Source organism: Heterocephalus glaber, unplaced genomic scaffold, assembly GCF_053883595.1.
Source record: "Heterocephalus glaber isolate CG9 unplaced genomic scaffold, H.glaber_assembly_v1.0 deba00000896, whole genome shotgun sequence".
NCBI classification, from domain to species: Eukaryota; Metazoa; Chordata; class Mammalia; order Rodentia; family Bathyergidae; genus Heterocephalus; species Heterocephalus glaber.
The window spans coordinates 658,736-683,572 of record NW_028258170.1 but is presented as its reverse complement, the minus strand read 5'-3'; the positions used below and the strand labels follow the sequence as shown (position 1 = coordinate 683,572).

Genomic DNA, 24,837 nt, shown 5'->3' with positions numbered 1-24,837 from the left:
ATGCTTGTACCTGTACATGATATATCTTGGTTCTTACTTTTTCCCCATTACCTGTGTGCCCTTCCCCCACTCCACCCTTCAAAGGAAAGAAGGGAAAGGAAAAATTATGTGAAAAGAAAAAAATGGAAACAAAGCCTATGTAAACAAGAGAGTTTATTTTAAAAACTTCAGTGGTTAATTGTAAAAATATTTTGATTTTGCCTCCCTAACCAAAGAGAGAAAATTATATGATAAATGTTGAAAGTTTTGAATAACTCTAAGTCTGTCATCTTTCCAAAGGTGAAGATATAACTCTCATATAAAATCAGTACTTTAAAAAATTTTCCATTTCTAAGGAGCACTACCAGAAACAAGTGTTCCTGCAAACCGTATCTGTTCTCATTATTATGCAATGTAAGTTTTACTTTTTAAATTTCCTTTTCAAAAATAAATTTTACTGTGTATGTTTAAGGTATACAGCATGATGCTATGAAGTGCATACAGAGAGTTAAAAACTTTCTATACCAACACAAGATAACACACAAGTATCAGGGTCTCACATTGTATCTCAATTTATTAGTCCTTCGTATTTGCTTTTGAGACTTATTCACAAAAACTTTACCACAAAAAATGTTTCTTCTTAGACCAACTTAGACCAAATGTTTGTATAAGGGAACAGGCAACAGAATTCAGATGGTTTTTGGATGGCTGAAAGATTAAGAGATAGTTAATCAAATAACTGTGTCTTAAAAGAGTCTTCGTTGGGGCCAAGGATTTAGCTCAGTGGTTCCACCACCTGCCTCTCAAGCACAAGTATCCAAGTTTCATCCACAGTATGAAAAAAAAGAGCTATTCGCATTCTCCACACTTATCATTTATCATTTAGAGAATGACAGTAATCTTCTGATGAATGTGAAGATATTAATTTCCTCAATCCACTTGTTATTTTTTTCACTTTCAGCTCTCCTTTGGCCACATATCCTAGATCAGACAATCATCAAAACTTGATAATGCACATATCAATCACCCTGCTAAATTTCATGTGTCCTCATTTATCTTTAAAAAAATCATAATAGGCACTTTGTCACTATAGATTGTTAAGTTTATACATTTTTGTACAAACAGAATTATGTAGTATGCATTTTAAGATACAAGAGTTGATCAAAAACATGATAAAAGTTTAATTTAAAAAATGATTATAGTATAAACCAAATTGCCAAAGATTCATCTCAAAATGCTCTCCTCTTTGAGCACACTTACCCATCATCCTTTCTGCATTCTCACTTACATCTGGAGGTTCCTTTTTTATGAGTATCTTTCACAAGTGTTTCCATTTGCTCACTTAAGTTTCTCTAGATTTCTTAAATTGGAAAGTAATAGAAAAGGCCTAGGACTTTAACATGTACAAACTAGTATGTATATGAATATATATGATATCTGCTACAAATGAGTATGTATCATGTTATATAAGTATATAATATATAGACTCAATACACCTGTATCTGTATACTATCTTTTTTCCCCTTAGATCCTTTTATTGGTACATTTTAGGTATACAATACATTTACATTTATCATTGGGAACTTGTACCTGTACATGATGTTTCTTGGTTCTTATTATTTCCCCATTCCCAGCCCTCCCTTCACCCCTCCACCCTTCCCAATTTACAAAGACTTTGTTTCCATTTTTTTCTTTTCTCATTCTTTTTCTTTTCCCTTCTTTCCTTTCCCCTACCCCTCACACTTTCTCTACCCCTTTGGACTTTTTCTTCCTATTTCCCACTATCAATTATTCATTTTAATCATTATTTACACTTTCAGTTGCTCCAACAAGAGAAATTATTTGGTATTTACATATGTGTGTCCTTTTTAACTCACTTAAAAGTATGTCCTTAGTATGCATCCATTTAGCTAAAAATGTCTCTAGTTTCTCCTTCTTGGTGGCTGAGTAATACTCTATTTTATTAAAAAACCACATCTTCTTTATCCAATTCCAAGGTGATGGGTACTTGGGCTGTTTCCAACCTTTCACTATTACAAACTGTGCCACTATAAACATGGGTGCACATATATTGCTGTGGTATGATTGTTTTAATTCTTTGGGAAGATACCCATCAGGGGAATACCTGAGTCAAATGTGACCTCTAGTCCTGGTTTTTTGAGGTATCTCCATACTGATTGCCACAGTGCTTGCACCAGTGTGCACCCCCACCAACAATGGAGAAGGGTATCTTTCTCTCCCCAGCCCCACCAACATTTGATATTGGTTGATTTCTTGATAGCAGCCATTCTTTCTGGGGTGAGGTGGAATCTGAGGGTTGTTTTCATCTGCATCTCTCTAATGACCAGTGATGGTGAACATTTTTTCATATGTTTATTTGCTGCTTTTCTTTGTCTAAGAAATGTCTGTTCATTTCAGATGCCCATTTTTGAATTGGGTCTTTAAATATGTGGAGTCTGATTTTTTTTTAAGTTCTCTGTATATTCTAGATAGTAGTCCTTTGAGTAACAGCTGGTAAAATTTTTTTCTCACATTGTAGGTTGCCTCCTAGCTCTGTTGGTGGTTTCTCTTGTAGCCAGAGGCTTTTTAATAAGATGAGACCTCAGTTGTTGATTCTTTGTGCTAGTTTTCTGTGCTACTGTGGTTTTGCTCATAAAGTCTTTTCCTATGCCAATGCCTTCCAAAGTTCTACCTAACATATATTCCAGGAAGTTTAGTGTTTCTCTTCTAATATTCAGATCTTTAATCAACTTCAATCTTAGTTTAATGCATGGTGATAGATATGAGTAGTTTTAATCTTTGGCACATAGAAATCCAGTTTTTCCAACACTATTTATTAAAGAGGCTATATTTCCTCCAGTGAGGATGGTTGGCTCCTTTGTCAAAAATGAGGTGGCTGAGTATGTCTGGGAGTTGTTTCTGCATCTTCTGATCTATTCCACTGATCATTGGGTCTGCTTCTTTGCCATTCCCATGCTGTTTTTATCACAGTAGCTTTGTGGTATAGTTTCAAGTTAGGGATTGTGATACCCTCTTCCATGTCTCTGTTGCCTAGAATTACTTTTCTATTCTAGGTCTCTTCTGATTCCAAATGAATTTTTGGATTGTTTTCTCTAGTTCTGTGAAGTATATTGTTGGAATTTCAATTGGCATTGCATTAAATCTATATAACAGTTTTGGAAGTATGGCCAAAAAGGGATGACTTTCCATTTTCTTATATGCTCTTTGATCTCCATTTTCAGAGTGATGTAGGTTTCAATGTAGCGGTCTTTTTCTTCTTTTTATAGATAGATTCCTAGATATTTCATTTTTTGGATGCAATTGTGAAAGGAATTGTTGCCCTAATTTCTCTCTCAGTGAGTCTGTTATTTTTGTACAAGAAGGGTATTGTTTTTTGAGTGTTGATCTTGTATTCAGCTACTCTACTGAAGGTATCAATTAAGGCTTCACGTCTTTTGGCAGTTTTTTGAGTCTTCTATGTTCAATATCATATTGTCAGCAAATAATGACAGTTTAACTTCTTCTTTTCCTATTGTTAATCCTTTTATATCTTTCTCTTATCTAATTTCTGTGACTAATGTTTCCAGAACTATACTGACTAGGAGTGGTGATAGTGGACATCCTTGTTTTGTTTCTGATTTTAGTGTAAAAGTTTTCAGTTTTCGACCATTAAGTATGATGTTGGCTATTAAGTTTTCATAGATAGAGATAAAGACCTTCTATTCCAATTTTCTGTAGAGTTTTTATTATGAATGGGTGTTAGATTTTGTCGAATGCTTTTTCTGAATTGATTGAGATGATCATATGATTTTTGTCCTTGACTCTGTTAATATAGTGAATTCCATTTATTGATTTACATATGTTAAACCATCCTTGCATCCCTTTGATAAATCCAACTTGGTCAGGATGTATGATCTTGCTGACCCTCTGTATTCTGTTTGCCAGTATCTTGTAGAGGAATTTTGCATCTATATTCATTAGGGAGATTGGCCTATAATTCTCTTTTTTGGTTGGGTCTTTCCCTGGTTTTGGAATTAAAGTAACACTTCCTTCCAGGAATTAATTTGGAAGTATTGCTTTCCTTTCCATTTCATTGAAGAGTTTAAAGAGTAATGGTGATAGTTCTTCTCTAAATGTCTTGTAGAATTCAGCAGTAAGACATCAGGATCTGGGCTTTTCTTCATTGGTAAATTTTTAATTGCATTTTTAATTTCACTGATTATAGTTGGAATTTAAATTTAAAATTTTTATATCTTCTTCATTTAACTTTGGCAATTCATATGTATCTAGGATTCTGTCCATTTCTTCTGTGTTTTCCATTTTATTAGAGTACAGTTTCTTGAAGTGGTTATTGATGATCTTCTGCATTTCTGCATTATCTCTTGTGACTTCACCTTTTTCATTCTTAATTGCATGGATTTGAGCCTTTTCTTTCCTTTTTTGATAAGTTTGGCTAAAGGTTTATCAATTTTGTTTATTCTTTTGAAGAACCAACTCTTTGATTCATTGATATTGGTATCATTATCTTAGTGTCCATTGCATTGATTTCTGGTCTGATCTTTATAATTTCCTCTCTTGTATGAGCTTTGGTTTTGTCATGCCCTTCTTTTTCTAGGAGCTTGAGGTTCAGCACTAGGTTGTTTATTTGAGCTTTCTCTGTTTTCCTAATATGGACATTCACGGCTATGAATTTCCCTGGTAGAACTGCTTTCATTGTGTCCCATAGATTCCTGTACGTTGTACTGGCATTATCATTTACTTGTAGAAACTGTCTAATTTCTTCATTAATTTCCTCTGTGACCCATTGGTTGTTCAGGAGAGTGTCCTTCAATTTCCATGTGTTTGTGGGGATTTTGCAGTTTCTTATGCTATTGATCTCCAATTTTATTGCATTATGGTCTGATAATATATAGGCGGTAACTTCAATTCTTTGCATTTACTTAAACAGGCCCTAAGACCTAGCATGTGGTCTATTTCGGAAAATGACCCATGTGGAGCTGGAAAGAATGTATATTCTGATTTTGTGGGGTGGAACACTCTGTAAACTTTTGTTAAGTCCATTTGTTCAAAAGCATGGTTCAGTTCTCGAATTTCATTGTTGGTTTTTTGTGTAGATGATCTGTCTATTTGTGACAGTGGAGTATTGAGGTCCTCCACTACAATTGTATTAGTGCTTATTTGGTTTTTCATGTCCATTAATATTTGCTTTGTATATTTGGGGACATACGTATTTGGTGCATATATATTTAGGATTGTCATCTCTTCTGCTTGGATTGTTCCCTTCAGAAGGAAGCAATGACCTTGTCTCTCTTAATTACTTTCAGTTTGAAATCTGTTTTGTGGGCAAAGAAGATTGCTACCCCTGGTTTTTTTCCTGTTCCTGTTGCACAGAGAACTGTCTTCCATCCTTTTACTTTCAGTCTATGAATGTCTTTGTGAATTAGGTATGTTTCTTGTACAGAGTATATTGTTGGATTTTGCTTCTTAATCCATTCTGCTAGTCTATTTCTTTTGATTTGTGAATTGAGGCCATTAACATTAATGGTTATAATTGATAGATATTGATTCATCCTTGTCAGATGTTTTACTATTGTTGACTCTTTTATTTTTCCCCCTTTCCCTTTAGTTTCTTGCCTTTCCTGGTGGCTTCACTCTGTTGGGCCTCATGGAGATGCAACCTTCATTGTCCTTCTCTAGGATATTGTTTAAAATTGTTTGGAGTCCTGGTTTGGTGTTCATGAAATTTCTCAGGTGTTCTTTGTTTTGGAAGTATCTAATTTCCCAATCAATTTTGAAATACAATTTTTCAGGTTACCACAGTCTACATTGGAAGTTATTTTCTTTTAGGGCTTGAAATACTTCACTCCAGGCTATCCTTGCCTTGAGGGTTTGTGTTGAGAAATCTGCCATGATTCTGATGTGCTTTTCATTGTATGTGATTTGTTACTTTTCTCTAACTGCTTTTAGGATTTTGTTCTTCTGTTACATTTCTGGGATCTTGACTATTATATGTCTAGGTGTAGCTTTTTGTTGATCCTGGCTAGTTGGAGTTCTATATGCCTCACTTATCTGTATGTCAAATTCTGTACCTCTGTCTGGGAAGTATTCTACTATTAGTTCTGTGAACATTTTTTATGTTAATTGTACTTTCTCCTGTTTTTCCCTGGACTCATATTAGTCTTACATTATTTTCCTTTGCATCATCTAGCAGCTGCTGGATTGATTTCTTGTGGTCCCTTACTATTTCTAAGAAATCTCTGTTTTTTCAGTCACTAACCTGCAATCCTGTCTTCTATATCTGATATTCTATCTTCACATTCTCTCAATCTGCTGTGAATACTTCCAATGGAGAATTTAATCTCTTGGATATCTGTTTGAATCTGTTTCATGGATTCCATTTCTTTTCTATGTTGGGCCATCATGGATTCCATTTCTTTCTTATGCTGGGCATTCATGGCTTCCAGCATGGTTCTGAGCTATTTTTTTTTTTACCTGTTTCTGTTCTAGAGCCTCTAATCATGTCTTTCACTCTGCTCACCATCTCTGTAGTTATCTTCAAAATTATTTCTGGTTTGAATTTTTCTATAGCCTCACTCATCTCTTTGGTTACATCCTGTGCTGCCAGTCCAGGGTGTCCAGGTGGTTGATTATCATATTTTTCCACTTCATTTCCCCTAGAATTTGCCTTTTGTGGGCTAGAAGTCTGTGTTTATGTCCTACCAAGGTGTCTTTTCACTTTTAATTCTATTGTTGGAGCTGTTTTTTGCTTTAATTCCTGGGCTGATACTCCAATATTTCTTAGTTTGATTATCTTTATTACTGGTGTTTAGAGCCCCTGTGGGATGATTGCTTCTCAGAGATATCTTCCAGGTATAGCTGGACGTTTTAAGTTTTCAGTCATTAATGATTCTTACCCAATCTTGTTTTCATTATACCAGGGAGGACAACTTATTAGATCAATCACAACACCTTAGCCCAATTGACACAATTAGCATTAGACACAGCTGAAAAAATGACAATTTGTGGTAGCACTTATCTGTCACTTTTAACCACGCAGCCTAGATCAAAATCTAGGGCCAGCCCTAAATATATTTGTAGTAAGTAGACCATTCAATATGTCAAATTTACCCTTTGCAATGAGGATTTAGCAGTGGTTGGGTAGGGAGAGGTACAGAGATAGAGGTGGAGGGAAAGGTTAGAGATGAGCCTAGAGAACATGGGAAGATCGTGCAAATTGTGGGGATCTGTTATAGATAGGAGAAGACAGAGCAAAAGAACAGAAAAAGTACAGAACAAACTGATAACAATATGGAAGCTAGAAACTGTATTCACCTCCCTATAAAAGTGATAGTCGAGAAGACAGAGAGAGAACAAATTCAGAATGGGACAAGAACAGGAACAAAGAGGGAGAGAAATATAGAGCCAGAAAGGATAGAGAGAGAAAAACAAAAGAAAAAAAAATAAAACAAAACAAACAAACAAAAAGAGCTCTCCCTCAGGATATGTCTCTGCTGACCTAGTAGGCAATGTGGGCAGCAGTGTGTGGGTCTAGGTCAATTAGTCTCAGCAATGTACTATAGTCTACTGAGATTCAGGCTGATTTCTGGCTGCAAGGTCCAAGTTGAGGTACCTGAACTCCTGCAGGATTAAACTCTGCAAGGTTCTACTGCAGGTTTCAGCTGTCCTCCCCACTATGCTAGTCCAGGTTTCTATGGGAGGTGCTGATCCCACCAACTTACCAACCATGATGGTCCAGTGTGGTTTTATTGAAGAGATTTTCTTCATTTTCCTAGTGGGCTTCAGTTTTCATTTAGGAGCATCAGAGAGGCCCTCTCTGTTGTTAACTTCTGCACTATCTTCTGGGGCTCATAACCATGCCCTTTGTGTTCCCCTGGCACCTCTGCTATGCAGATTCAGATGGTTGGCATGGGTGGCTGGCATCCATGCTGCCTGGAGGTCTCTGTCAGTTGGCCTAGATATCATTTTCTTTAAGGAGAATTTCTAGGATTTTTTTTTGGTGGAGATCTATTTCTTTGCTTTTTTCCCCTTGATTTTAAGTTCATGTTGCTTAATGATTTATGTTGACATCTATTCACTTGAGGGAACGGTTCTTTCTTCCAAACTTCACAGGCTGGTTTCAGTGGGGAAAGACTTTCCCTTACGGGAGACTGTGAACATTCTTTCAGGGAGATGGGGAAATTCTGCCTCAGAGGGGTCAGTGGCATCATCTCTGCACTGTTCTCTCAGCTGCAGTCAGTGGAGGGGAGCACAGCAGGGCCATCAGGGCCAATAATGAGTGGGTGACCAGGGCAGTAGTAAGGGTCATGAAGCATTCAGGTGCCAAATTTCCTGGAGTTCTCACAATTTTCTTTCCTCTCACTTGCACAGTCATTGTCAGGGGGCTCTTTAGTGGTACTGCGTCCAGCTCATATGCATATGCATGATGACAATGACATTCATATGTTGTCTGTGGCTCCCATGCAGTAGACATGGGGCTGAGGATGGAATCATGGGCACTTGTGCAGGGAGAGCAGCTGGGATTTGGGGCAAAAACTCCCGGGAATAATTTCTCCATCTACTTCATGGGTAAAGGTGTACAACACAGGAGGGTTCACTGGACAATGAGGGGCCAGGGGCCAGTGTGTGTGTGTGTGTGTTTGTGTGTGTGTGTGCAACACTACAGCAGCTATGTGTCCAGATGTGAGCTAGGTGGCTATGGCTACAAAACTTTTGTGTCAGTTCTCATTGTTATAATAGTTAGAATCTAATGGATTCCACCTGTGCTAGATTACTTACTTAAATATCAATCCTTATCTTCTCTTTGTATCTTTAAATAAGTTCCTTCTCAAACACCCATCAATGACTGACAATAAATATTAATGATTAAATAGTGTAATATTAACAAATACGTGTAATATAATAACATCTTCAAGATCCTCTATCTTGGCTCCTATCTTTATCTGTGTCACTAAAATTACAGAAGAGAAACACTATGTAGATTACATATGATTGTATGTAATCAAATGCAGTGTATGTGACTGCATGTGTAGCACAGGTAATAGATATGTAATGGTGAGAGGTCATATAAGTATGCTGATTAAAGTGGTAATGATGTTAAATGCCTCAGTGAGCAGGAGATTCTGCATTTATGTCAACTGCAGTAACTGTCTTCCCTTCAGCCTTCTTGCTCCAAACACATCATGAAGGAAGGAAGCACTCAGTGTCACTCTGAGTTTCTGGATGTATAAAGTGAATCTTATGTGGAACAGGGGTTCTCTCTGTGACAGAGGGAATGACCCTGATTGTTTTAAGACAACTTCCACGTGACATTTCTATCTCCATATTCTCAGAACTTTGATTTCACTGTGCTTTGAGCCCCTTCTCAGTTTAAAGCAAAGAGAAACTACTTCTGCACATGAAAGGAGTGTCCTGCATCTCTAGCCTGTTTTGATCAGGAAAAATGGTGACAATAGGGCTGGCTAGAGAGTAAGAATTTCACAAGGTCAAATATTTTCAACTGTCACCATAGTAATGGATGTCTTCACAATTAGAATTTAATCAGAACCTCTTCCATATCCACTTTTATTACTACCATGTAATTAGAAAACTGAGCTTCAATGCTATATTATGACTGACCTAAAGAAAAGTCATAATAAAAACATGTGTTACAGTAGTATTTTGAAGTTATGAAACAACCACAGTTCTTTCTAGAAATGAGAAATGGTTCCATTGAGTAAAACTGTATGAAAACTTCTGCCCTGTTAGCACACACTAGTAAATCTGGCCATTTGGGAGGCTGAGGCAGGAGGACTTCAAGATGAGTACTTTCCTGGTCAAATTAATGACTAACCAAGACTCTGTCTCAAAAAGAGTGGGTGGGGAGAATGGGGATGTAGCTCAGTGCAAAGGTGCTGGTTCAATTCTCAGTGTAGAAAACAAATAAACCAAACACAACTCTACATACATACAAGATAGTAAGATATATAGAAATGTTATGAGCTCAAATTCCACTCCTGAACATACACATTGCATTCATAAGCATGGTGACTGATTCAAAATACTTTATATTACTTCTATAAATAAAAAATCACTTAAGTAACTAGTAATGAAATTTGCCATATTACATTTCTTACTGTTTGTTTCTTTAGTATTAGAAGTCACATGAAATGCATTGTATCAAGCATTTGTTTAAGAGTTGTTAGTGGTTTCATCACAATACACTTTACCTATTTGTAGCAGTGGTCTGATTCCAAGGCATGAGCCCGCTGAAAAAATATACTGAAAAGAGGCAGTCAACAGAATTTAACATCTTACTTTGCATTTCCTTTTATGTAAAATAGACTTGTGTGTTGCAACATAGAAGTAGCACAAGGGACAGTAAATGTTCTGTCATGTACAGGCTTTCTTGCACATGCATGTGATTTCCTGTAAGTGTCCAATACTTAATGTGTTTACATCCCTTTGCGGACATATGAGAGGTGGAATACAGTGATTGATATTTGTGGGGTTAAGACTAAGCAAATACAGAATATATTTCACATAGAGTTGAATCTGCATACCTCATTACAGTGGTATAAGTAAAATATATTTGGGGTAAAACAGATTTTAAAATCTCTTAAATTCATACACATGCTTGTACAATGATAAAAGGAATTGGGTCTCTCCTACGTATCCAGACTAGAATAAAAGAATCAAAATATTATGCTGTGGATACTTTGAAGTTCAGTTAGATTTTTTAAATTCTGAGGGTAAAATATTTTCAGGCACTAGAATTTCCAAAACAATGTGTTAAATTGGGCATACATAAAATATTTTGTTCACAAATCTCTCTTTTTTCTGAAAAACTAAAATATTTTCTTTTTCCTCTATCTGATGATTATGAACCTGTTGGGAGCAATGCTACATAATTCTAGGCAAAAATCATTTGAGTAGGCCTAGTTCTCCTGCCTACAGCCCAGCTAGGACATTCCAGACATAATTGCATTTTGGCCTCTGATCACAACTGAGACCTCAGTGATCCCCAGGGATGCTGCAATCTCCAGGACAAGACCACACCTGTGGGAGATGCCAGGGAGGAACCAAATCTTCATCTGCACAGTTCTTCGTTGTTCTTAGATTTCCACTGCCCCCCAGCCTTTTGTTACACCTTGTTTATCCCAATGTGAAGTACTGAACTCTATATTTCACTTGTTACATCTGTTTCCCCATGTACTGAATAAAAGGTGCTGCAAGCTAGGGAGCTTTTGTCTTTGCTGCCCAGAGCAGCACTGATCAGACCCAAAGCTCAGCTTCTTCTCAGTCTCATTTGTCTACCTTTCCTGTAATTCACCGTGTGCTGCCGTGGCTCACAGGAGACTAGGACTTACTGCAGAGGTTCTGGTAACATCCCCTTCCCCTGTTCCCTACATGAACCTACCTGTGGTGAGCAGGTCTTGGTAGCTAAACACTAAGGAGAGATCATTTTATTTTGGTAGGTACCAGTAGGGACTTCAGTTTCTGATGCTATTTCCCCTGTGATTGGTGTGATTATGTTTGTATTTATGTATTCTCAATTGTGAACGTCATCGCTTTAAACAAAAGGTGAAGTTTTATCCTTTGTAATCTTAATGAAATGGATCTATTTTAAGAAGAAAACCAAAACTCTTTTGTGTGTTTATACCTGACTTCCCTGAGGAAAGCCTTTCCCCTGTGGAACAGTGTGAATGCCCTGAGTGGGGAGATTTACTCTCCCTGCACTGAGGGAGCTGTGATGGTTTCCATGAAGCACTATCCATTTGAGTCAGCATTGGCAGATACTGCAGGGATTCCCAGGATCAACTCTGGGTAGCAGTGAGGGCTGTAGGTGTGGTCACTGGCAAGGGCTCCATGGTTTTCCATTCCCTTTTCCCCTAGTGGTGAAATCACTGCCAAGGGGGCTTCTGCAGGCAAATAAGGGGAAAGTGACCCTGGGGCTGACAGGCAATGCACATGCAGTGACCAAGCAGGAACACACATGCAAGGGCTGCAGACCTGAGGATCAGGGTGGAGATAGTTTCCATCATTGCCATCGTGTGCAGTGTTAGTGCTGCTAAGTGCTGCTTACTGCAGCTTTAATAAAACGCTTTAGACTAGGCTACTGATAAACAACATGAATTTATTGACACAATCCAGGAGATTGGGAAGTGCAAAAGCAGGTGACCAGCAGTCACTGATGAAGGCTTATTTTTCAGAGATGGCATCTTTTTCGTGTCCTGCAATGGCACTAGAAAAGGCAAAAGCTGTGTTCTCACAAAGCAGAAGAGCCAGGGATATTTCAGACCTCCTTCATAAGGACACCATGAGTGTGTGAAGGCAAAGCCCTTATAACTAATAATTTTCCAAAATGCTCAACTTCTTAATAACATCAAAAAAGGAATGATGTTTCAACCTGAATATTTCAAGGTCACTTTCAGACTATGGCAACAGTTGTCCAAAGCATGCTTTTGCACACACACACATGCACACACTCATACACACAAACATACTCACACAGGGGATTGTGGGCTGTGGTGAATGCAACGCAGCTGCAAAGCCAGAGCCCAGCATGTGCACTGTCTTGCTATTGTGTGGTTCTCATGTTTCTGGCAAGGGTGCACACAATTTGACTGTGGAACTGGGGTCTGAAAGGAGGACATTTGTGAAAAAGCTGGAGCTCAGCAGTCAGGGCACTTGTGTGTTTTAAGAAGGGGGTGGCATCTCTATCCCTGGGATGGCACAACAGCAGCTCCTTACTGTCAGAGAAGCAGCAGGGTCTCCCATTGCAGGGGTCCACAGCAAGGCTCACTGTTGATACCTCAGAGGGCAGAGATGCCAGTGCTATCTGCAGAGCCGCCTTGCTGGGGAGGAACATGGTGCCCACTCTGTGGTGGATAAAGACAGCTCCCATCCTCCTCCTTTATGTCTGCCAATCTGCAGATATTGCAAGTGTCCTGAGCTCAGTGCATTTGTCTGTGAGGTTTTCCTCTACTTTTACTTATGTATTCATGCTTAGTTTTACTGTGTCCCTGCAGGTTTATAAATGGACACAGGAATCCTACTCAGAATACTATAATTTCTAGCTAGTTTTCTATTTGTTGTATTTCCTGGAGAAATAGAGGCTTGTATCTGCCATGCCAACTTGCTGATATAATTTCTTTTAACTCACCAAGAGTGAATTTTGTCATCAAGGGTGGAAAAAGAGGCAGCTGCTCATAACATTACATCTATTGTTGGATGTAATGGAATTTTGATTTCCTATTCTTGCAAGTTTAGGATCCACTGTTTACTTTTAAGAGGAAGATTTTATGTTTAAAAGGAAGTCATTCTTTAAATCAAAGAACTCAATAATAATTTATTAAATTAGATTATGATGACTATGTGTCCTTTGAAATGCTCAAGCTAATGAATCAAGAGACAAACTACTATGATCTATTTTTTGTGGTGATTGTTACTGAGTCATGAACTTGCTGCTCTACAATGATGGAAATAGGAAGATTTTCTGGAATGGAGGGGAGCCTTTGGGGGCCTTATATCACTTTGATCCTAATGGTAAAATGTTAGTAGTAAACTATGAAAAATAAAACTTAAGAAATGACTAATAATGTGGATACTTCACCAATAGCAGCTTCCATATATTCATCAGACAAGAATCAGTAACAGCTGCAATGCTGGTAGCAGCCCCAGGACCACAGGGAGAGGCCATTGTGGAAGTACAGGGAATCGGTGCCTCTGGCAAATGCTGACTGTGCCAAATCTAAAATAAATGCAGTTTCTCTAGCCTTCTAACAGGGGAACATAGCAAGCCTCTGTGGTGTCAGGTGATGAAACATAGGATCCTCCCTCTAAAATGGGGCAAGAGGGCTCATGAATGCTTTGCAGATGAGAGGAGCCCTCAAGGTTCCTAGAGAGAAGGGAGAACTGCATTGAGGTTTCATCTCTCTGAGTGCTGCTTCAATTTGTACAATGGAATCATTTGTGGACCTTGAAAAAGTATGGGGACATGCTAATTTTAACCACTTTTTAATTTCAAAATAACCAAATTTTCTCATGATGCAATCATTGAGTCACATGTCAGTAATAAAGCAAGAGTAAGATTTTCATATGCAGATTCATGCTACTCATTGTAGACAGATTGCAGAATTAATAGACAATATATGTGTGATTATGGCAGGGGAGTTATTAGGGCAGTTCAAAGGATGGGAGGTGAAAGAGGACCCAGGGGTAGTCAAAGGTCAAGGCCTGGACATTCACTGCAGTCACTAGTGTGAGTCTGAATCAGGAAGCTGAAGAAACTGGATAACAATGTCCAATGGCAGTGGTGATGATTCATGATCTTCCATGACAGGAACACTTTCTTTTTTTCTTCTTGCTTTCATTCATGTCAGAAGCCTATTGGTTGGTGCCTTTCACATCTGGGGTGGGTCTTTTTCCTCAGTTTGCTGGCTAACATGTCAATAATCTACAGCACACCCAGAAGTTTTAATCTGCTAAATTGTTCTTAATCAAGTTCACATGTGACAGTTAATGAGCACAGTTGATATTATCTACACTAAATGCTTGTGCATGGTATGCAATTTAAAGACAGGAAGAAATATGTGTATATGCATTGCATCTCACCTATCTTGAATTCTCTTTAAACTTAGTTCATTAAATCTGTTTTTATTTTTAGGATGTTTTCTTGGCTCCTGTAGCTTTGAGTGAAAATGACCCCTTACTACCAAAGGAAGAACAAAACTTGCAGGAGAGAAGCACTGATGGTCAGAAACCTCAAGAAAGAATTCTTAGGAGAACTTAAAACTGGTGCAAACAAATCATTTTGCCTGCATCTTCAAAGAGGCTATGGTTTTAAATATACATTTTCACTGATATTTCTATATAAAAGTCTTAAGTATTTACTATCATGCAAAAATAAGTATATGTAGCAAAGAATCTTGCTTTCTGAAATACATTTTGCTGAGATACACAAGTCCAATTTCATTCTTCTAATGCACATTCTCTGTAGAGAGTTCCATTGTGGCACTGGGTGGATCCTTCCTGAAGTACACAGGGAGAAAACAGTGAGACTTTAAGAGTATAGATTGTATCTGAGATACCACAGAGGGAATTTCCACCCTTTTGGCAATAGTTTAGTATATTAAAAAAATAAGAGGTAGAGTGGAAAATGACAATTGTTTTTCACTACAGCTAACCTATATTGCTCAATCTATAAAGAAAGTGTTTCAAAATCACAGATAGGGATAGATTAGGTGTGAATGACTATTGAACATTTACTAAACAATTTTTAAATAGTATTTGGTTTTAAAATTACTCCTGTAATATCTTTCCTTTCACCTTCTTTGTGTATAATAGGCCCATTAATTAATGTGTCATATTCTATATATATATAATAATATGCATCTAAAAGTTTAAACTCTTTAGAAACTATTCTCAGCACCTAGCTGCATTAATCTTATTATCCATTCAACAATTGATGATAAAGGTACAATATTCTCCCTCTTTCTACAGACAATTTAACTAAGGTACAGAAAAGTTAAATAACTTTTCAGTATATCATTTAATTTCCAGATAAACCCATTGAATAGGAAGAAAGGCAACTGAGATTCTTCATTTGTCCCTAAATCCAACCTTGTATCTCAATTACATTCTCATCACTGAGGCAGAATATCTGACTCCCACAGCTTAAAGGAGGAGAGGTTTATTTTGGCTCACAGTTTGTAGAATTTTCAGTCCATAGTTGGCTGGCTCTAAGGCAGTATGTCATGGCAGAGGGGAAACAACTCATAGCAGGGCAGCAGGAAGTAGAAGGGGATCAAGAGAGGAGGGGGGAAATTCACTCTCCCAGGATATGCATCTAGTGATTCATCTCTTTGACCAGACTTCAGATCCTAAAGCACATTTATCTGTGAACTCCTGAGTGGACTAACCCACTGATGAGTATCACATCCCCAAGGCACAATCACCTTCCAAAAACTCCACTATGAGAGCACAAAGCTTTTGTGGGCATCTATCTATAAACCATAATATCTTGTGATTTGGATATTTTATACACATTTTCATACATATGTTTCAAAGGTATGTACTATATCCTTTTACATCATATATCCATTTTAACATATATCTCCAGCTAGTAATCAAAGAAATGTTGAGTAACAGCTACTAGCTAGCTGCTATTTTGAGCTTTTCAATACTTACTTGAGACTATGAAATGAATTTTACTGTGCTAAAAAGAAAAACAAATGTTTCATACACTCTAGTATGTGTAATTCCGTGTCCACCAGTAAAGTCATTGCAACCTCACCATTAGACTTTGGGGAATTAGATGAATCATGAAACATTAGTATTTCTCATGAAGAATCTATCTTCCATCTTAGAGCCTTCTTAGCTGCATCTTTTACATCTTTGTTTTTCAAACTATAAATCAGTGCGTTCAGCACTGGAATGATAATGGTGTAAAATACTAAGACAACTTTGTCAGTGTTGGGAGAATACAGCAAACTTGACCTTGAGTAAATGAAGAGACGTGTCCCCTGATAGATGACCACAGAGGTCAGGTGAGAGGCACATGTGGAGAAGGTTTTCTTCCTCCCACCAGCAGACAGGATCTTTCAGACTGAGAGAAGAATGAAAAAGTAGGAGACAATGAGGACAAAGAAACAGATAATTTCCACAGAGCTGCCATAGGTGGAGAGAAGCCACTCATTAATTGATACGTCAGTGCAGTTGAGTTTAAGCAGGGGAGGGAGATAACAGAAAAAATGATTAATTACATTTCTGTCACAGTATTTCAGAATAAAAGAAAAGGACATTTGGACCATGGAACTGATGTTGCCTCCAATGTATGAAAAAACAATCAGCAGTATGTAGATGCCCCAGGACATGATGACTGTGTACAGCAGAGGTTTACAGATGGCCACATAGGGATCATAGGCCATGGCAGCCAGGATGAAAGATTTGGTGTCTGAAAAAGTGCAGAAAATTAAAACAGTCCACACCCATAGTAGGAGATTTATTTGTCCTCTGACAAGAAATTGACCAGCATTGTGAGGACAATGACCAAGGAGTAGCACAAGTCTATGAAGGACAGGTTGCTGAAGAAAAACTACATGGGGATTTGAAGGTGGAGATCTGTCCTGATTAAAAACAGTTCAGTGTTGCCCACTAAAATCATACCATACAGCACAGAAATACAAGGAATAAGACAATCTACAGTTCAGGCTGCATCAGGAAACAGAGGGGAATAAACTCAGTGACCAGCATGCAGTTTCCCAGTGCTAGTTCCAGCCTCTGAGTGGCTTCTCTTTTTTAGAGAACCTGACTTCCCAACGTGTTATGCAGATGAAAAGAGGAGACAATTAGATATGCAGCCATTTTCTTGCTTTTTGAAAGTATATGAAAACACAACAAATATGGACACCATTTTCAACTGCTTTCAAGTATAACCTTTCAGAGATATATGTCAGAGATAGTGGCTATAAGATTTTTATGACTCTTACAGCTCCATGATAGAGTCTGATCAATGACTACTTTGCCACTGGGCAGTTTGTTCTGTGTGTTTGGACTCAGTGTTCCATTCTGCTTTGTTTCAAACACTGAGCATGAAACAATAACCAGCTGAGAAAGTGTGAAGTATGTAATCAATGAAGGAACAGCTAGATGATGGTATAAAGAATAATGTATATGATGTTTAAAATAGATTTACAGAGTGTGTTTTGAAATGAGAATTTTAGAAAAACTTGCTTCCTCTGTCCAAGTTTTAATATATAATAGTTTGATATATCTCTTGACAGTGATTGTGGTGGTTCAATTGAGAATATGCTAGATAATTGTTTAAAACTTTAAAATATAAAACAGAAGCATTATTACTGTAATAAAAAAAAGTCAGTAAATATAAGGTCTGTGAATACTTTAGGTAGAAGTGTTTAGGCTAATGCTTTAAATCCTGTCCACATATTAAGACAAACTGACAAATTGGTGACTTGTTTCCACATCTTTATCACTCAATTCTAGTAAATATTCATCAAACATTAGTTTGCTGGCCAAGTAAACTATGTGCAATATAGTTATAAAATCACTTGGAATTAAATTTTATAACATCCTCAGGAATGAAATGTATGAGCAACATAAACTAGATTTCCTCTATTTTTATAGTAGCATTATAAAAATTGTTGAGACTGAGAAATACATGAATCAGTTTCTGGAATCTCAGAATGTTTCCAAGAATAGAATTTGAAGTGTCCTTGAAGAACTTGAATTAACTTGATTTTGAAATAGCAGGAATTTAAATTTGACCTAGAAAAAATGGACTTGCAAATATATCAAAGAAGTTAACATGAAAAACATGCAGTAAATATGTTATGTTGCCTCAATTGGCCAGAAAGAATTGAAAAATATTTCTGGATCATGACTTCCTACAATAAATACCATGATAGTCACGGTGCTACAGATTTTTCTTGTCTCATTTAATCACTAAAATCACCCTATGTCATGGGCACATTGAAGATCAGAGGATGATAATCAGAAGTGAAACACTTACTCAGGGAAGTTACATTATTGCCTTCCATAGGAATGGAGTAATGTACTCCAGGATAGTTCTTATTCTTATTTTGACAGTTTTCAAAATAAAGAAGGTATGTGAAATAGGAAGAAAATCTCTAAATGAATAAGGGAAATGGGAGAGTTAGGGGAAAGGAAAGAAAGGAAAATTTTAAAAATGAGAAAAGTAAAGAAATGGAAACAAATTATTTGCAAATAAGGAAGGGTGGAGGGGATGAAGGGAGGGCAGGGTAATGGGGAAAATATAAGAACCAACATACATCATGTAAAGGCACAAGATCCTAATGATGAATGTAACTATGCTGCATACCTAAAATGTACCAATAAATAAACTAAAAAAAAAAATAAAGAAGATAGTTAGCAATGAAAAGATGCTGCTTTAGAGTGAGTACAGATAAGGTTACAGTCTATCTTGGCCATATATGGGCTGTGTGACTTTGTGTAATTTAATATAAATAGTTTTAACCTATACTCTAATAATGAGGACAAATGCCTTGCAGTGTTTCTGAATGTTTTAAATTAGGAAAATTATCTACCTATTTATCCACCTATGTGTATATCTCTTTGTCTTTCCTGGTATCATTCCAGGAAGACAATGACATACAATAGGCAAGCACAAGTTCTTCCTTCTTATGACTAGAGACCTCTGTTGAGATTTATATTAAAAACCTGTATTACTTATACAATGCATGTCACAGACAATATGATATGCTAAATACTTTACCTATAACTTAACTGTTACAAAATACCTAACCAAATTATGATGGAATTACTATTGTTATCAAATTTTATGTTTAGTAAAACCAAGAAAATGATATTTGAGATTTATAATATAGCCCAGCACGGTGGCGCATGTCTGTAGTCACAGTTCTCCCCAGGCTGCAGCAGAAGGATCACCATGAGCTCAAGGACAGCCTCAGCTACATAGTGAGTTCAAGGTCAGCCTGAAATACCCTGTCTCAAGGAGGGAGAGAGAGAGAGAGAGAGAGAGAGAGAGAGAATATGACGGAGACGGGCTGGAGTACAAGATGCTGACTTTAAATCTTGGAAATTCCAAACTATAAACTGTTTATTATATTGGATAAAAACATCAATGCATTCAATGATATCCAAAGGCCATTTCCCTAGTAGTTCACAAGTGTTATTCAAATGAGAATGACATCAGGGTGTCAGGAATTATAATATGATGATCCCTTCTGATACTCTATGAATTCTACTTAGAGGTGTGAAAAAAGTTAATGAAGAGGCCAAGGGTAGAGTTAGGAAAAACTGAATATGGATTCTTGTTTTAAAAAGGAATTGATCGAAAGTTCTAATCAAAATACTGTGCTTCACTAAACTTTTCCCAAACATATTAAAAAACCAAGGTAGGTTATAAAATAAACTGATCCAAATTATGAGTAAACACCCACAAGTGTTTTGTTATCTAGAACAGAAGGTACATTTAAAGGAAAATGTGTTAGATTCCTACAAAAGCTAGGCGAGATTGAGTGACCAGATAGTCACTTCTTGGCAGTGTCACTGTGTGATAAAAGATGCTCTCCAACCACTCTGGATGCATCCACAGCTCTCATAGATCCTCAGCCTCCTTGGGAAGGTGAGACAGGAACTCTGCCACTGCACTGCCCCCAACCCCAAAAGGACTATCATGCAAGCCAGAGCAATAAACAGAACCAACTTACAAAGGAAGGAGCTGTTTTCCATCAAACTCTAGATGTACAATCTCACGAGAAGAACCAAGGGCTTTTATGTGCATTCTCATGTAATTGGGGACCTAATCATTCAAAGAATACAAACATGTTCTTTTCCTAGAGATGTCTAGGGAATACCTGCATTTGTGATTTTTTCCCTAAAAACACATTGGTAATTACACACAAATAATGTTAGTTAACTTGAAAACTATTTACTCCCAGTAATATTGAGGTTTTATTAATTAGCATTTACTATCTAAGCTTAAATATTTAAAAATACAACTTCTACACTTTATAGTACTTTATTACAGTTCATTACCAGTACTGTAAGTTGATAAAATATCTTTGATTTGCTGATGAAGTGAGACAATCAGAGTCATTGGTAAAACATGGGACCAACAGACACTTCCTTGCAGGAGAGAAGGATATATGTATATATTATATATATATATGATTTATATATATATGATTTATATATATCACATGTAATTCCACAGCACAGCAAGATCCCTCCAAGCTCATTACATTCAGTAAATAGATTTTCCACACCAACTTAAACATCTGATATCCATTGCATATGATAATTTCATTAAAACAAATATATTTAACAGCTAGTTGTAATTATTAATACTGGCAATTACATAATAGACTTTAATTTTGGACAACATAAGGGTGTTTTTCTTACTCATGCCTACATCTGAATTATATTAATGGGAATCTTGTTAAATGTGATTTCCAACAAAACCATCTACTTCTGAACCAAGACTGAAAAGTGATCAGCCCACCTCACTGTAATTAATTCTCAGGGCAAGAATTTCTGTGGAATTCTATATGTAAGTGTTATTAAAAGCAGTCTCCATTACTGGGAGGTCAAATCTGAGTTCATATCTCCTCTTTATTTCCAGTGTGGTTCTCTCTCCCTCGACGTCATTTTTATGGTGTTCTTCTCTCTTAAGAGTTAGGAGAACCATTCAAGCTTTATCTTAAAGTCCTTATTCTGATTATATTAATGGAGTCTACACTGCTTCACATAGATGAACTCCACAACAGCTACTAGCATTAGTGCACATGAAGAAAAGGGAACCCATGCAGAGGTGAGCTGAAGGCTTTCAGATGTATCTGTAAGTATTCATCTACCAGTATGGATGCAAGGTGGAATATGACTTGTGCAGGGAGAGAGCCAGAATATGAAGTTGTTCAGAGTTTGGAGAATTAAATAGTATGGGAAAGTCAAGAGCAGAGATATGAGGAACCTCAAACAAATGTTATTTTTAAAATTTCAATTTTGGCATGCAATAGACACAAACAACACAACATAATGCAAAAGCAAAGTGGGATTTCCAAGGTGTCTTAGTAGTAAGGATTAAAAAGATCTGCTATGGTTTTGCATTCTTACAATAAAAGTAAAACATAAAACCCTGGAGGTAAATGTTGCTCAACACTGGTCATCCTTAGCTATACTTTCTGAGAGTGCTTGCTGACCTAGGCACATGAAACAGGTAAGAATATAGGTCAGGGTCCTTTTAAGTAGTCTTCAGTGTGGTCAAAATAAAATGCGCATGATTTGTCAGTGGCAAATGGTTAAATGTCCAAAGCTGGAGATGGAAGGATCTCCAAACATGTGAACTGGCTGCTGTAATATTCAGCACATTCTAGCATTACTTGTGGTGGAAGATTAAACACATGAGCCAGAACCTCTGAAAACATGAGTGGATGTCGTTACCTTGATCTCTTTCTGAAGAGAAAAAGTGAACCCAGTTTCATAAGTGAAAGCCTTGATGGCCATATCCTGGAAATGGAGGGAACTGAAGGAATACTGCATCTTTCGAAAACCTAAAGAAATACTAAGCCCTAATATATTTCTGTTTGGATTAAGTTTATCAGTCTTAATTTCACCCTAGGGTGGATTGAAAGCTCCCTGGCAAGACAAATGATCTACAATATCTTTTTAGATACTAGGTGGGATATGATAGACATAATTTACTAAATAAGAGAAAGTGACTGTATACAATAAATGAATGAAACAACACTAAAGGCAACTGCACATATCAATCCACAAATTGCAATTTTTCTGGAGTATTTTTCTTTAATTTTTCACTTGTTTTTGAAACAAGGTTTTGCTAAGTTGCCCAGCCTGGCTTTGAACTTAAGTTAGTCCACTTTCAGCTTCTGGAGTAGTTGGATTACAGTCATGCACCACCATATATCTGGCTTGCATGCAAAAATTTCAAAATAACTATAGTAATACCGTTAAGAAAATAATTTTAAAATTAGTTGGATAATAACAAAAAATAGAGGCATTCAAAAAATGAGAAGGCAAATAAAAGATTCAATGGAAAAATACAGCATCTAGAATAAGCCACTGCATAGTACACTGACTTCTGGAGCAGGAAATCACATGGAAAAGGAGGGGCACAGGAGGGATTATACTAAGGAACTTACAGGTAATGTGGTATAGAAAGTCATCAGAGGAGCTGCTCTGAGGGTACAAGAGGAGGCTTCCAGGCTGCCTTATCACCCCCCACCAGCACAGAGGAAGTGAGATACATGGGCACCAGCAGCATCCCCCACACACAACAAAATGAGAAGACAAGTAAACAAGTCTCAAAACCAGACTTCCAAATCACCTATAGCAACCCCAAAGGGAAATGAGATAGAACATGACAATACTCAACCACCTGGACTCCCTGAACTGGCAACAAAAGAGGATCTGGAAAAAAAGGAAATCAGAAATAATTTCTCAGATAAAAGCAGAGATTGCACTCATAGTGCAAGACATGATTAATAAATCTAGAGAGGAGGTCAGGAACATGATGGAATCCCAACATAGGAAACAAAAGGAATCCATAAAACAGATGCAAACAGATTACCAGGAGATTAAAAACTCCATTGAAAGTCTCTGCAGCAGAATGGGCCAATGTGAGAACAGAATTTCAGATATAAAAGATAAGATTGCAAGTGAACAGGAAAAGAAAAATTTGTTTAAAATTTTAAGGGACCACAAGAAATCAATCCAGCAGTGGCTAGATGATGCAAAGAAGAATAACATAAGACTGATTGAAGTCAATGAAGAAACAGGAGAGAGTTCAGATGACATAAAGAAAATTGTTCACAGAAGTGATGGCAGAAAACTTCCCAAGCAGCAGAAAATAACTTGACATACAGATAAGTGAGCCATATAGGACTCCAAATAGCCTTGATCAAAAAAATATCTACACATAGGAATATAATTGCTAAGTTTCCTTGGAGCCATAACCAGAATGCAAGTGTTTGTTTGCAAGGAACAATGCTGCAACCAAGCCGGAGGCTCTTGACAAGCCTGAACCCAGATATTTATATATGGGAACTGATCAGGATGACTAGGGTGACCGGTGACCTTTTTCCATACAGCCTGACAAAGGCTTGGGTCAAAAGAGCCCTCCGCTGGCCATCCAACTCCGAAAGCTGTCCATTCCAATTGACACAGGGAACGAAGCTTTCCGTGAGAGAATTTAACCCCATATTTGTCCTCCAGATTGGGGGAAAAAGCCAATTTAAAATTAGTGAGAAAACAGTCCAACAGGGTATTCTTGGAGCAGGATCCTCCCATGTCTGCCCTGGTGGTTTGGAAAGAAATACAAAATTAAACACACAACGGACAGGACACTAATGTACGAAAGACAAAACGAACAGGTGCCACAACAGAAATGAAACTAAATCTTCGCTTGTTCCTCGTCAGGAACCTTGGGGTCAGGGGAGACTTACTGGCCCATCAGCCACCTCACTCCTGACTTAACAAACGGTTGCAACTGGCCAAAAACTTACCTCCAGAGGTTATCTGAGGTCTGTGCCTGAGAGTCTCCTGCTGGATCCCGCCACAGAGTCTCAGCTGAACTGGGGTTCCAGCCTGGGGATCTCGCTGGGGCCTCCAAAATGTAAGACCGAGGGCCTTACCAAATGCTCCGAGGAGCTGACTGCAGTGAAGAACACCTGGGAAGGAACACACTGGACAAGTTGGAAAGTAAAACAGACCTTTAGTCTGGCCAGATGGCACTTCCAAAGCAAAGTAGCTTAGAGAAGCAACTAGCCCAGAGTCTGAGGCTCTTTTTATAGAGTTTTGCAGGGGAAGTTAACAGGTGAAATTTACAGAAGAGGAACAAAGGTTAGTCGTCAGCTGACACATACTGATGGTCAGCAGATGTTTGTAGATTGTTATATAGATAGTGGTGTCTGGAACATCAGTTTTGAACAAACAGAGTTGAGTAATTTACTTTGGGACTTTATGGCTGATACAGATCTTATCTAGTGTCCCAGAACTAACAAGCATCTTTATCTATTAACTCACATGCAATAACAGCTAGGGCTAGGGGAGTTTTATGATTATAGAGTTATGCAGTCCCACACTTGAAACAGCCCAAATGCCCATCAACTGGAGACTGGATAAAGAAAATGTGGTTTTTTACTAAAATGGAGTACTACTCAGCCATGAAAAATGAGAAATTGGAGACATTTATAACTAAATGGATGCACACTGAGGTGATACTCTTAAGTGAAATAAGTGGAACACACATGTATAAATACCAAATAGTTTCTCTGGTGTGAGAAACTGAAAGTGTAAATGGGGACTAAAATGTATGAT

The 24,837-nt window shown here is 37.5% G+C and overlaps 1 long non-coding RNA gene across 1 annotated transcript; it reads right to left on the bottom strand.

Annotated features, from left to right (window-relative positions):
• Positions 1–13,979: 13,979 nt before the first annotated feature.
• Positions 13,980–24,420, bottom strand: LOC101718133 (uncharacterized). The gene is made up of 2 exons (XR_206420.4): positions 24,024–24,420; positions 13,980–15,009 (listed from the first exon to the last, which is right to left on the bottom strand). It is a non-coding gene; the product is annotated as an uncharacterized LOC101718133 (long non-coding RNA).
• Between the last annotated feature and the right edge of the window lie 417 nt (positions 24,421–24,837).